This window comes from Nicotiana tabacum, chromosome 17 (genome assembly GCF_000715075.1).
Source record: "Nicotiana tabacum cultivar K326 chromosome 17, ASM71507v2, whole genome shotgun sequence".
In the NCBI taxonomy this organism is placed as follows: domain Eukaryota; kingdom Viridiplantae; phylum Streptophyta; class Magnoliopsida; order Solanales; family Solanaceae; genus Nicotiana; species Nicotiana tabacum.
The window spans coordinates 100,983,148-100,994,972 of record NC_134096.1 but is presented as its reverse complement, the minus strand read 5'-3'; positions in this window follow the sequence as shown (position 1 = coordinate 100,994,972).

The window sequence follows — 11,825 nt, the reverse complement described above, 5'->3', positions numbered from 1 at the left end:
TGCAGTTGAAATAGCTGTTTAAGATGGCATGCAGTGTATTTTTGTGGAGCCCACTCATCGGGAACTTTCAGGAATTTCTCAATGTCATCAAACATGTTGACAGCAAATATATGGGACCTATCTAACTTGTATCCATATGTCTTCTCCTTACTCAGCTCAGTAGAAAAAAATGGAATACCTGAGAAGTATTATACGCGATGAAGCAGTACCCAAGGGTTTTCTGAGTCTCAGGATCAATAGGCATCCATAGACCATCCTCCTTAATAATACCAAGCTGGCTGTTCATTTTCCGAACTACTCCTTCCAACTTCTCAAATTTCTCTTTAGGCACCACATGATCATCATCAAACTCCAAGGGGTCCTCCTCCATTAAGTCATCATCATCACTGATACTTGGTCCAAATGCTTGAACCAAACTATCAACCACTTCATCTTCAGAATCAAATTCAGTTAAATTGGGACATTTGAGTACTCTCGTTTGTTGCCTTTTGTCACCTCCTTACTCTGCTGTGAACCATTCAGTTGAGCTGAGGCTTCATGTTCAAAGGCATGATGGTCTTTATTCACACTATTAGCTGCTTCAACAGTCACAGTTAATTGATTATGGTACTCAGAAAAAATAAAAGTGTAAAATTTTTGTAAAAATTAAAGAAAAAGAGATTGTTTATTCTTTAACAGTAAAATACTTTAGAACTTTGAATTAAACTACTTATATTTTCATATTGGTAAATATAAATCTTTACAACAATATCAAAAGAAATATATTGTAAATACATGCCTAATATTTTATTTATTCAAATTATCGTTTACTAATATAAATAATATTATCTCTATGTAAAGTTAAAGCCTTTATATCATTTAAGAATATTATACTATAACAATAGCTTTTTTGCATATATATGTGTGCATACATATATGAATTCTAACATAAAAAGTATAAGTACTTTTATTAAAATTTGTCTTTTGATCACAAATTTTATTGAGCTGCCCTTGTGCCAAATACTGAACGAGTATTCTGCACCATCTATTTGGCTCCAATTTCTGTATTAGCATCTTCCACCAAGTCTTGATTATCAATATGATTAAGAATGACATCTTTTTGTTCAGAGACTATTGCTAGAGGAGTTGCTTTCTTACGCCGAGAGGGGGATCAGGAAGTCTATGCATGTAGTCCACATGCTTTTTTTAGATACGTTTGCTTTACATGTGTTTGGAATTTGGGGGCTAATTAACCATTTTGCTGGTTTTGACCAAAATATTTCCTCGTTGCAGCTATCCGGCGATTCAAATACTATCAAGTGAAGTTTTTGAAAAAGTCATCGTCACTGATACTATTCCCATTGCAGATTTGAAAGACTATGTTTAGTTTTGATGTTGTAATAGATTGCATCTAGACTTTATTTCCTGTTGTTTGGTACTATGTTCTGTTTTGGTGTTCTTGAACTAAGACTTTGCTTCCTGTTATCTCTATCACTTCTAGCCATCGGACATATGGTGTACAATCTCCTATTTAAAGCTTTTCCTTTGAGACAATTTTAAAGAAATTATTTTAGTATTTTATGTCGTTGTTTAGTATTTTATTTTGCCGAAGAAATTCAGATCGGAGATGGATTATTTTAATGAGCCAAGATAAATTTAGAAACACAAAGAAAAACAAGAGTTAGAGGTTTCAACATTTTATTGGATAAGCTCGCTAATGTCATCCGTTTGTAATCAACTATAACATTTAGAATCTAATGCTTTTCCAAAGTCGATTGGGAATTTGCTAGTTGAAACTAATGTCATCCGCTTTGTAATCAACTATATCATTTAGAATCTAATATTTTTCCAAAGTCGATTGGGAATTTGCTAGTTGAAACTCTTGATCAAATTGCATCAGGACAACCTTCAGGTTTGAATGTTATATCCTTTGATGCTCTTACTCATACTTTGTTTAGAAATGTAGGAAATTTTTGGCGCACACAATAGGGTTATTAGTTAACCCTAATATTCCCTATATAAGTACACTTACAATATACAATAAAATTTACTCTTTACAGTATTTTTCCATGCTCTCTCTCTCTCAATCCAACAAAATCTACTCTCTGCAGTATTTTTCCACTCTCTCTCTCTCTCTCTCTCTCTTAATCTAACCTTGGGTTTAGGCTGTGGTATAGGAGGTTGCTCCGTCACAATATAACAACTACCACCTACCGATAATTCCAGCCGCGTTTCCTCCGTTCCTTCCGCTTCCGCTATGCGAACAAGTAAGTTTTCATGTTACAATTTACGCGCTATCTAATGTATTTGATTTATCGTGTTCCTTTATTGGTATCAGAGCCATATGCTAGTTTTCTGGTCCAGAAACATATATATAGAATCGTTCTAAATTTATGTTTAAAGCTAGAACTATATTTTTTTTATCTGGGTGCAATTGGGATAGGTTAATATGTTTAACCGTTGCATGACAGTTTTTTTGCTCACTTTAAAATCCGTTTTCAGATCTTTAAAAAAAATCCTTAATAAAACGTCTATAGAATCCCGCGTGTCCCAAGAAACTCCGGACACCCTTCATAGAAATGGGTGGAAGTAATTTTTCAACCGCCTCCACCTTCGCCTTATCTATTTCAATGCCACTCCTTGATACTCTATGACCCAACATGATGCCTTCTTGTACCATAAAATGACACTTTTTTCAATCTAACACCAAATTTGTTTCTTCACAATGGGCCAAAACCTTGCTCAAATTCTTCAAACAATAATCATAAGAAGACCCAAAGACTGAAGAATCATCCATGAAGATTTCCACAATTTTTTCCGCCATATCAGTGAAAATAGCCATCATGCACCTCCGAAAAGTGGCCGGTGCATTACAAAGACCAAACGGAATTCACTTGAAAGCAAAAGTACCATAAGGACAAGTTAAAGTGGTCTTCTCCTGGTCCTCTGGGCATATGACGATCTGGTTGTACCCCGAATAACCATCAAGAAAACAATAATATTCATTCCCCCGCCAATCTGTCCAACATTTTGTCAATGAATAGAAGTGGGAAGTGGTCCTTGCGGGTTGCTTTGTTGAGCCTTCTGTAGTCAATACAAACTCTCCACCCCGTCACGGTGCGAGTAGGAATTAGGTCATTTTTCTCATTCTCTACCACAGTCATCCCCCCTTTTGGGCACACATTGCACTAATCTTACCCAGTTGCTGTCAGAGATAGGAAAGATTATATCTGCATCGAGCCACTTAATTACTTCTTTCTTCACGACCTCTTTCATAATGGGATTTAATCTCCTTTGTTGCTCAATACTGGGGTGGCGTCCATCTTCCAAAATGATGGACTGATTCACTTGATGTCAGTAAGTGTCCACCCAATAGCCTTTTTATGCTCGCGAAGTACTCTGAGCAATTTTTCTTCTTGCACATCGGTCAAGCTCGATGAGATAATCACTGACAATGTCTCAGAGTTTCCCAAATAAGCATCGCGCAGATGCATGGAAGGGTCTTAAGCTCTAGCTTTGGAGCTTATTCAATATATGGCTTAGGAGGGGTCAAAGTGACAGGCCTGTCCAACTCCTCAAATCTCCCAAACCCATGGACATAATTGCAAGACATGTTAAGTCCTTGCTCAATTTATTCTATCATCTCATCTTCACTGTCTTCTTCATCCCAATCAAGGCTCGTTCTAGAGGATCTATGGATCTCATATAAGGCACCAATGACGTCATATCACTTTCCACCACAGAAATAATGGATAGCTCTTCATAGTGGGCTGGAAATCTGAGTGCTTTATACACATTGAATACCTCCACTTGGTTTCCCACTCTCATCGTCATCTTTCCTTCACATACATCAATAATAGCTCGACCCGTGGCTAGGAATGGACACCCCAAAATAAATAGGACTTCCTGATCAGGCTCATAGTCCAAGATAATAAAATCTGCAGGGAATATGAAAGAACCCACTTGAACTAACACAATCACTCCTTCAGGATGAGCAAGGGAGCGATCAGCCAACTGTAAAATTACCGTGGTTGGGCGCTGCTCACCCAACCCCAATTGTCTGAATACTGATAGCGACATCAAATTTATGCTTACCCCAAGATCACAAAAGCTCGCCCGACTGTATGCTTACCAATTGAGATTTGGATAGTGAAACTACCTGGATCCTTCAATTTCTGAGGTAGCTTGCTTTGAATTCTAGAGCTACATCCTTCAGTGAGTGCCACAGTATCGAACTCTGTCAACCTTCTCTTATTCGCTACTATGTCCTTGATGTATTTGGCATATTTGGGCACTTCTTGAAGGATGTCTACTAGTGGAATATTGATTTGCACCTGCTTCAAAATATCAAGAAACTTTTTATAAGCGGCATTATCCTTCACTTTCTGCAATCTCTGAGGGAACGGGAGGTTGTGTCCTCGCAACTAATGATGGGGGTTGCTTAGAAACTGCCTCTTCAACTGGCTTCTCGGACTCCTTTGCCTTTTCTGATTCTGTTTCTACGGTGGTTGGTTTCTCATGAAAGGTCACTTGCTTTCTCTTTTTCGACGAGATTTCTTCTAACTGTCTCCTATTCCTCAATGACACAACATTAATAGATGCCTTAGTATTAGCCTCAGTGTTACTTGGAAGAGCTCCAACTGGTCGAGTATTTTGGGCACTAGCAAGTTGCCCCATTTGTCGCTCCAAATTTCTCATTGCTGCTGCTTGGGCCTGGTGGTCAGCCATCAATTTCTTTAGCATCTCCTGTGACTCGTCGGGGTTGTAGGTTGCTCAGTATATAGTGGTCTACGTTGCTGTTGAGGAGCTTGTGGTCTATACTGATTCTAAGCCCCTTGGTTTCCACCCCAAGAGAAGTTTGGGTAGTTCCTCCAGTTAGGATTGTAAGTGTTCCCATACTGGTTTATCTGGCCCCTATTTGCATTACCCACAAAACATACATACTCTGGATTAACTGGGCATAAGTCGCTCGTGTGACCATCTCCACATACTTACACAAAATATTTGAACCTGTTGTATTGGCTGGGCTTGCTGCTTGTTAATAACCAAGGTCATCTGGTTGACTTGGTTGGCCAATGTGGCAATCTGTGCTGATAATACAGAGACGATATCTAACTCGATAACCCCTGCAGATTTTTGCACTGTGTGTCTGCCCATCTCTTCTTGCCAATCAGGATTGCTTTTGGAGAATTTGTTCAATAATGCATATATTTCATCTAAGATTTTCTCCAATACTTGGCCTCCCACTGCAACATCCACTACAATCTTCGTCTCAAGAAGCCCTTCTATGAAAGTGTGAGCTAATACTTCATTTGTCTGATTGTGATGAGGACAGTCTCTGAGCAGCCCCTTGAACCTTTCCTAAGCTGAGTATAAAGACTACCCCGATTTCTGTTTGAAGGCAACTATCTCACTTATGATGTTTATAGTTTTTCCTGAAGGAAAGAACCTTGCCAAAGATTTCCTCGCGAGATCATTCCATGATGTTATAGAATTGGTTGGTTCCCCTTCAGCCATCGCTTTGCTTCGTCCAATAGAGAGTACGAGAATAATGTGAGCCTCACATAGTCTGGAGTGACTCCGTTAGTGATATAAGTATCACTAATCTCCAAGAAGTTCAGGATGTGCTGTTGTGGATCATCGTGTGGAAGACCAATAAACTGCCCATTCGCATGTAGTAACTGGATAATGCTCTATTTCAGCTCAAAGTGCCCAGCGATTCTGGGCTTCACAATGCTGGAGGTGACATTAGCAATGCTGGGTATCGCCACCTCCTGAAAAACCATATGTTGCTCCTCTGCCATATCCACAGGAAATTGAACAAGTGCTTGAAGATTATCTGTGTCCCTTGCTTCCCTCAACCTCCTGTGAAATATTCTCTCAGGTTCGGGGTCAAAGCCTTGAAGTCTATCTTGGCTTCTGACCCTCCGCATTCAATCAAAGTTCCTGAGAGCAGAGCAACCAATAAGTAATGTTAGACTTGACGAAATAAACAATTAAAGCAAAAACTAGAAAGTAGTCAATATTCAAGTCCCCGGCAACGTCGCCAAAAACTCGTCGCTTCCCAACGCACACGCAAGTATATGTGGTCGTACAAATAATAAAATGATAAGTTGAGTGTCGAACCCACAAAGACTTGTATTAACTACCCACTAAATTCACCAAGATTGTTATTCAATCAAGTCAATCAGAGTTCAAAAGTGTGATTATCCTAAACAATAATTCAAACAAGTAACTAAATTATCAAGCAGCAAAATGGTTATTGTGTATTCAATGGAGACAAATATTCTAGGGTTGTGATCGATTCATCAATCCTATTGTGCTCTAGTTAACTCTCTCTTTCATACAATTCACTCATGATTGCTAATTAATCGAACAATTGCTCTCGTAGTATTCTCCCGAATTCTTTCTCGCCTATTCAAAATAGATTAATGCCTATATTCCTATGGAATCAATCTATTAAGAATACATTAAGCTTACGATATTTAATTAAGCACGGTGACTAGGTATATTCCTATCCTAACCACAAATCTGCCCCGTCCCCCCTCAGAGTTAAGATCATGCTCACTTCAATTCTTCTCTAATCTAAATAGAACCTAACTGTTGGCCAGACAATTAAGCAATTAATCACAGAATTGAAGAAACAACCATATATTGGTGAATTTTAATCAAGGTTAAATCAACTTTAAACAACAATATTCATGGCTAAATCACAACCCCAGAACTATGGGTTTTAGCCACTCATGATAATATCAAAACAAATTCACAAGTGTTGAATAATTGAAAATACTAAGAAAAGATGAAGTAAACTGAGATATCCTCGCTCCCAGATGTTCCTTGTGTGTATTTTTCCTTCTAAGTGGTGTCTCCTCTACCTCCAAAAATGTTAGATCCCCTTCAAATTAGATTTAGAATTTCTTAATATCCGCATTGTGGGGGGGGGGGGGGGGGGGGGTTGGGCCGAAATACCCTTGACCCGGGCGAAATAGGAGAGATTTCCCGTCACCAGTGCCCTAGGTAGCGTGGGGCGCTAGCCCTGGCACTGGGAAAATAAACTTTCTGGAAATTGCGCCACAGGTAGCGGCCTATGCTGTTTGTGGCGCTACAATGGCCAATTTTCAACCTTTTGCTTCTTTATGGCTCTAATCTCGCACCTTTCGCCCCCTATTGCCTCTGGATGATTCCTACATATAAATACTCCCACAACCTTCTGCATCAACCAGCCAAATCTGAACTTCAATGGCCATCGACCATGCTATTTCTACAGTACTAGCCAAGCATCCACATTTCAATACCCCAACACTACTACCACAATATAGATGTCAAGCCCCAAACTAGGGGAGGCACGACTGGCACTCGATACTGTATTCGATCGAGTTAGCCGCTAAACATACTAGCTAACTAGACTGGGGGCCCAACAGATCGGGCAGCACAACATCTGAAATACTAAGCCTGGACCGTAAGGTTATGACATGAATAACAATAAGCCATATAAACATAGGTAGACAAGCCAAAATAATAAAATACTAGCTGGCTGACGAGGCCGCGACTGAAGACATACATGCCTACACACCTATATATACATGCCAAGCCTATGGGCTGGAGACTGAAAGCAGCAAAAAGAAACCCAGAATATTGTGTCCACAATAGCCTCTAAGAGTGTCATAAGCACTGTCGGGATAAGGCCCCAACTATACCCAAACTGTACAACAAAAGTAACCATCCTATGAAAGCTCCAGGAAGAGGTGGAGCTTACCAACTCACAACTGAACCCCGAAATCCTAGCGGAGGGGTCGATCAGAGTCCCTACCTGGACCTGCACGCACGAAACAAAAATGCAGTGTCCCCAGGCAACGGGACATCAGTACGAATAAAAATGTACTGGTATCTAAGGCAGAAAGTAGAATCATACATAGCTGATGTAAAAAGGTAATAAAGATACCACCTGACACTGAAACTCTGATAGCCTCCATGGCCGACATCCGACCTCATAGTAATAAAATATGCATGGTATGCTCGTGTAATCGTATGTCCTGAATACATATATATTGATGTAAATGCATGACATACCCAACCAAATGCTAGCAATGGCGGTCTCTCCCGGTAGCTAACCGGTATCATATTGCCAACCTGTGGCCATCTGTACAATATATATAGTCTTTCGGGCAAATAGGCCCCTTACCTCCAATTATAGCTCGAAGTCCATGCATAATATGTCATGTATGATATGAACTTTGAATGCACATAATAGGCCATAACAAGAACTTAGCCAACCTTGGCTCATTGGTACTCTTATTCTCATAATCTCATAATCACCTTCGTATCACATACAAATGTCTCGTGGAACCTCATATCTTTTTTAATAAGTTTGAAAACTTAACTCGACTTTTATAAAGATAACTTAACTCTGAATATGTTCATAAAAAGCTTAAGGTGCTTCACTTAGTCCTTATACCTGATTTCTTGATAATTAGTAAAAGAAAGTATTTCAAAAAAATCAAATGTTTTAGTAGTTTAAACATAAAAATTATATTTGAGAATTTTGAAATCGACGTGTCACTTTAGAGATTTTAAAATACACTTTAACAAGGAAGAAGGACTGATTGCAAATACTAAATGCCTTTATTTTTAAGTCACACAACCCAAAGACGAATAAGAATTCATATATATATGGACATATATTTAAGAAAGCCGACAAAATGACATATATAGATGTCGAATACCCTTTTTAACTGAACGAGTGGAATATCAACATAATAGCATCATGAAAATACTTCAGCTACGATACCAATGCCTTTCACAGAAGGTCTTTCTAGTAACAGAATAGTAAAATATCACATTTGGCGTCTTAGGAATTTCCCAAAATTCGTGCTATAAGGAAGGACGAAGCTTAGCCTTAACATACCTCTCCAACGAACGTCCGAATGCCCGTAGTTCCTTCACGAAAGTTGTTCCTTACGTCCTAAGCTTCGAAACCACTATATATATGTAGCTTATACGCACCTATAAACAGTTCATAAATGAGTTTAAATCGGCAGATTTGCCATATGACCCTAACTTGACGAAACTCCCAAAGAGTCCCAAGATGATTACCTTGGAAAACCAAATATAAATCCTGAAGAACCATCAAGAACAACAATTTCCTATCTTCCAAAAATAGCTCCAAACACAGCTAATAGAAGGGGAAAACGATTGCAAAGCGTAGAGATTGCGCTTCTAGGCACGGGTGCAAACTTTAACGATAGAAATCATTAAAAATATACCTTAATCACTCAAGAACACCATGAAACCCTCTCTTAAGCTTTCTCACTGTTTTGGGATGAAGATGAAATGTTTTGGGGTCTTAAAAGTCGGATTTTCCGACTTATACCACTTGTTTGACCCGACCCGGTTTGCGACCCGATTCAGCCCGGACAGTCCGCGATAAAACAGTCATAACATTTTACTCCAATGTCGGTTTGATGTGAGATTTATTTGGTTGCAAACTAGACTCGTAGACCTTCGATTTGGTAGGTTGTGGGTCCCATAACTCTTTATATATTGGGAGAAATGATCTGATACATTTGACCCAAAGTTTAGAAAATTTATTAGAGAAATTTATGATAACTTTTGCCGACCTTTATTTCGCAACTTGCTTGACTCCAAAACTTAACATGTGACCAGTGTGATATTATAATACCTCATAAACACATTATTCTTAGCATATTATACACTCTTAGTCTTATCCCACAGGTGCAAGTTAACTTAAACCTTCCGAATGCGCGGGGTGCTACCCGAGCCATTTCTTTAACCATGAACCTTTGTTTAAGGGATTCCTTTGACTTAAAGCTTTAGTTTAGTTCCTTGATATTACCACACATTTTCAGTCTTATTCTCCCAATGTGCTATACCCAATCATATATACCTAATATAACCACGCCACGTTACGTATATTACGTAAGAGAAGAGAGAAACACCTGGGGTCTCACAGTCTCCCCCCTTAAGAACATTCGTCCGCGAATGGGTCAAGTCAATTCTTTGGTTTCATTTCTTGTCCGCTAATACGTTATTTGCGAGGCTATATTTGTTACATTTGCAAAGCATAAATCAAATTCTGAAGATTCCAACTACTAGGCTTCGTATAGCTATCTCGCAATCAGAAATTTAAATTGCACTTTCAAGTCATTTAAAATCCAATTAAGTTACTGTAAAGAAATAATTGGCAATTATTTAAATGCGACTCACCTTAAGTCGTATATAGGTGGGGGTACTTCTTCCTCATTTCCTCCTCAGCTTCCCAGGTCATTTCCTCGATGTTGTTATTTCGCCATAACACTTTCACGGAAGCCACTTCTTTAGTTCGAAGCTTCCTTACCTGCCGATCTAAAATAACTACTGGTACCTCTGCATAAGATAAGTCTTCAGCAATGTGAATATCCTCAATGGGCGTAATACGTGAAGGATCTCCAATGCACTTCCGCAACATAGATACATGAAACACAGGATGGACTGCTTCCAATTCTAAAGGCAAATCAAGTTCGTACGCCACCCTACCAATCCTCCGAATAATCTTATACGGTCCAACATACCTGGGGCTGAGCTTCCCCTTCTTTCCAAATCGCATGACGCCCTTCATAGGCGATACTTTTAGGAAAACCCAATCTTCTACATCAAACTCTAAGTCTCGTCATCAAACATCTATATAAGACTTTTGCCGACTTTGTGCTGTATGCAGCCGGTCTCTAATAAGTTTTACCTTTTCCATTGCTTCCTGGACTAAGTTAGGACCTAGAAACTCTGCTTCCCCGACCTCGAACCAACCGATCGGCGACCTACACTTCCGCCCGTATAGTGCTTCGTAAGGAGCCATCTGAATACTAGCTTGGAAGCTGTTATTATAAGCGAACTCAATAAGAGGTAGATGATCATCCCAACTTCCTTTAAAATCTAGCACGCAGGCACGTAACATATCCTCAACTGTCTGAATAGTACGCTCTGCCTGTCCATCAGTTTGCGGATGAAAAGCGGTGCCAAGATTTACCTGCGTGCCTAGACCCTTCTGAAAAGATTTCCAAAAATATGCTGTAAATTGAGCCCCTCGATCAGAGATAATAGATAATGGCACTCTGTGAAGGCGAACAATCTCTCGAATGTAAAGCTTGGCATAATCCTCGGCTGAATATGTCGTCCTGACTGGCAGGAAATGAGCAGATTTTGTAAGCCTATCAATAATTACCCAAATAGAATCATACCTCCGTGGAGTGTGAGGCAAACCAGTGATGAAGTCCATATTTATCATGTCCCATTTCCATAATGGAAGCTCAATACACTGAGTTAGGCCTCCAGGCCTCTGATGTTCGGCTTTAACTTGCTGGCAGTTGGGACATTGGGCTACCATCTCCGCGATATCTTTTTTCATTCCATTCCACCAATAGATCTGTCGAAGGTCCCGATACATCTTTGTCGCTCCGGGATGAACTGCATATCTAGAAAAATGGGCCTCCAAAAGAATCTTGGCACGGAGCTCTCCTACTGACGGTACACATAAGCGGCCCTGGTATCTAAGGACTCCATCTCTAGTTAGCTCAAATAAAGGTTGTCGCTACTGTGGAATACTTTCCCTCAGTTTTATAAGCTCAGGATCCTCGTGTTGTCGCTCTTTCACTTCAGTAACAAAAGAAGATTTTGCCGTATTCTGAATGAGAATGCGTCCACCCTCTGCATCTACCAAACGCACCTGCAAACTAGCTAGCTGGCATAGATATTTGGTCATCTTGACCTTATCAGCTTCAACATGGCTTAGACTGCCCATGGACTTCCGGCTAAGGGCATCAGCAACAATATTAGCTTTGCCGGGATGATATAAA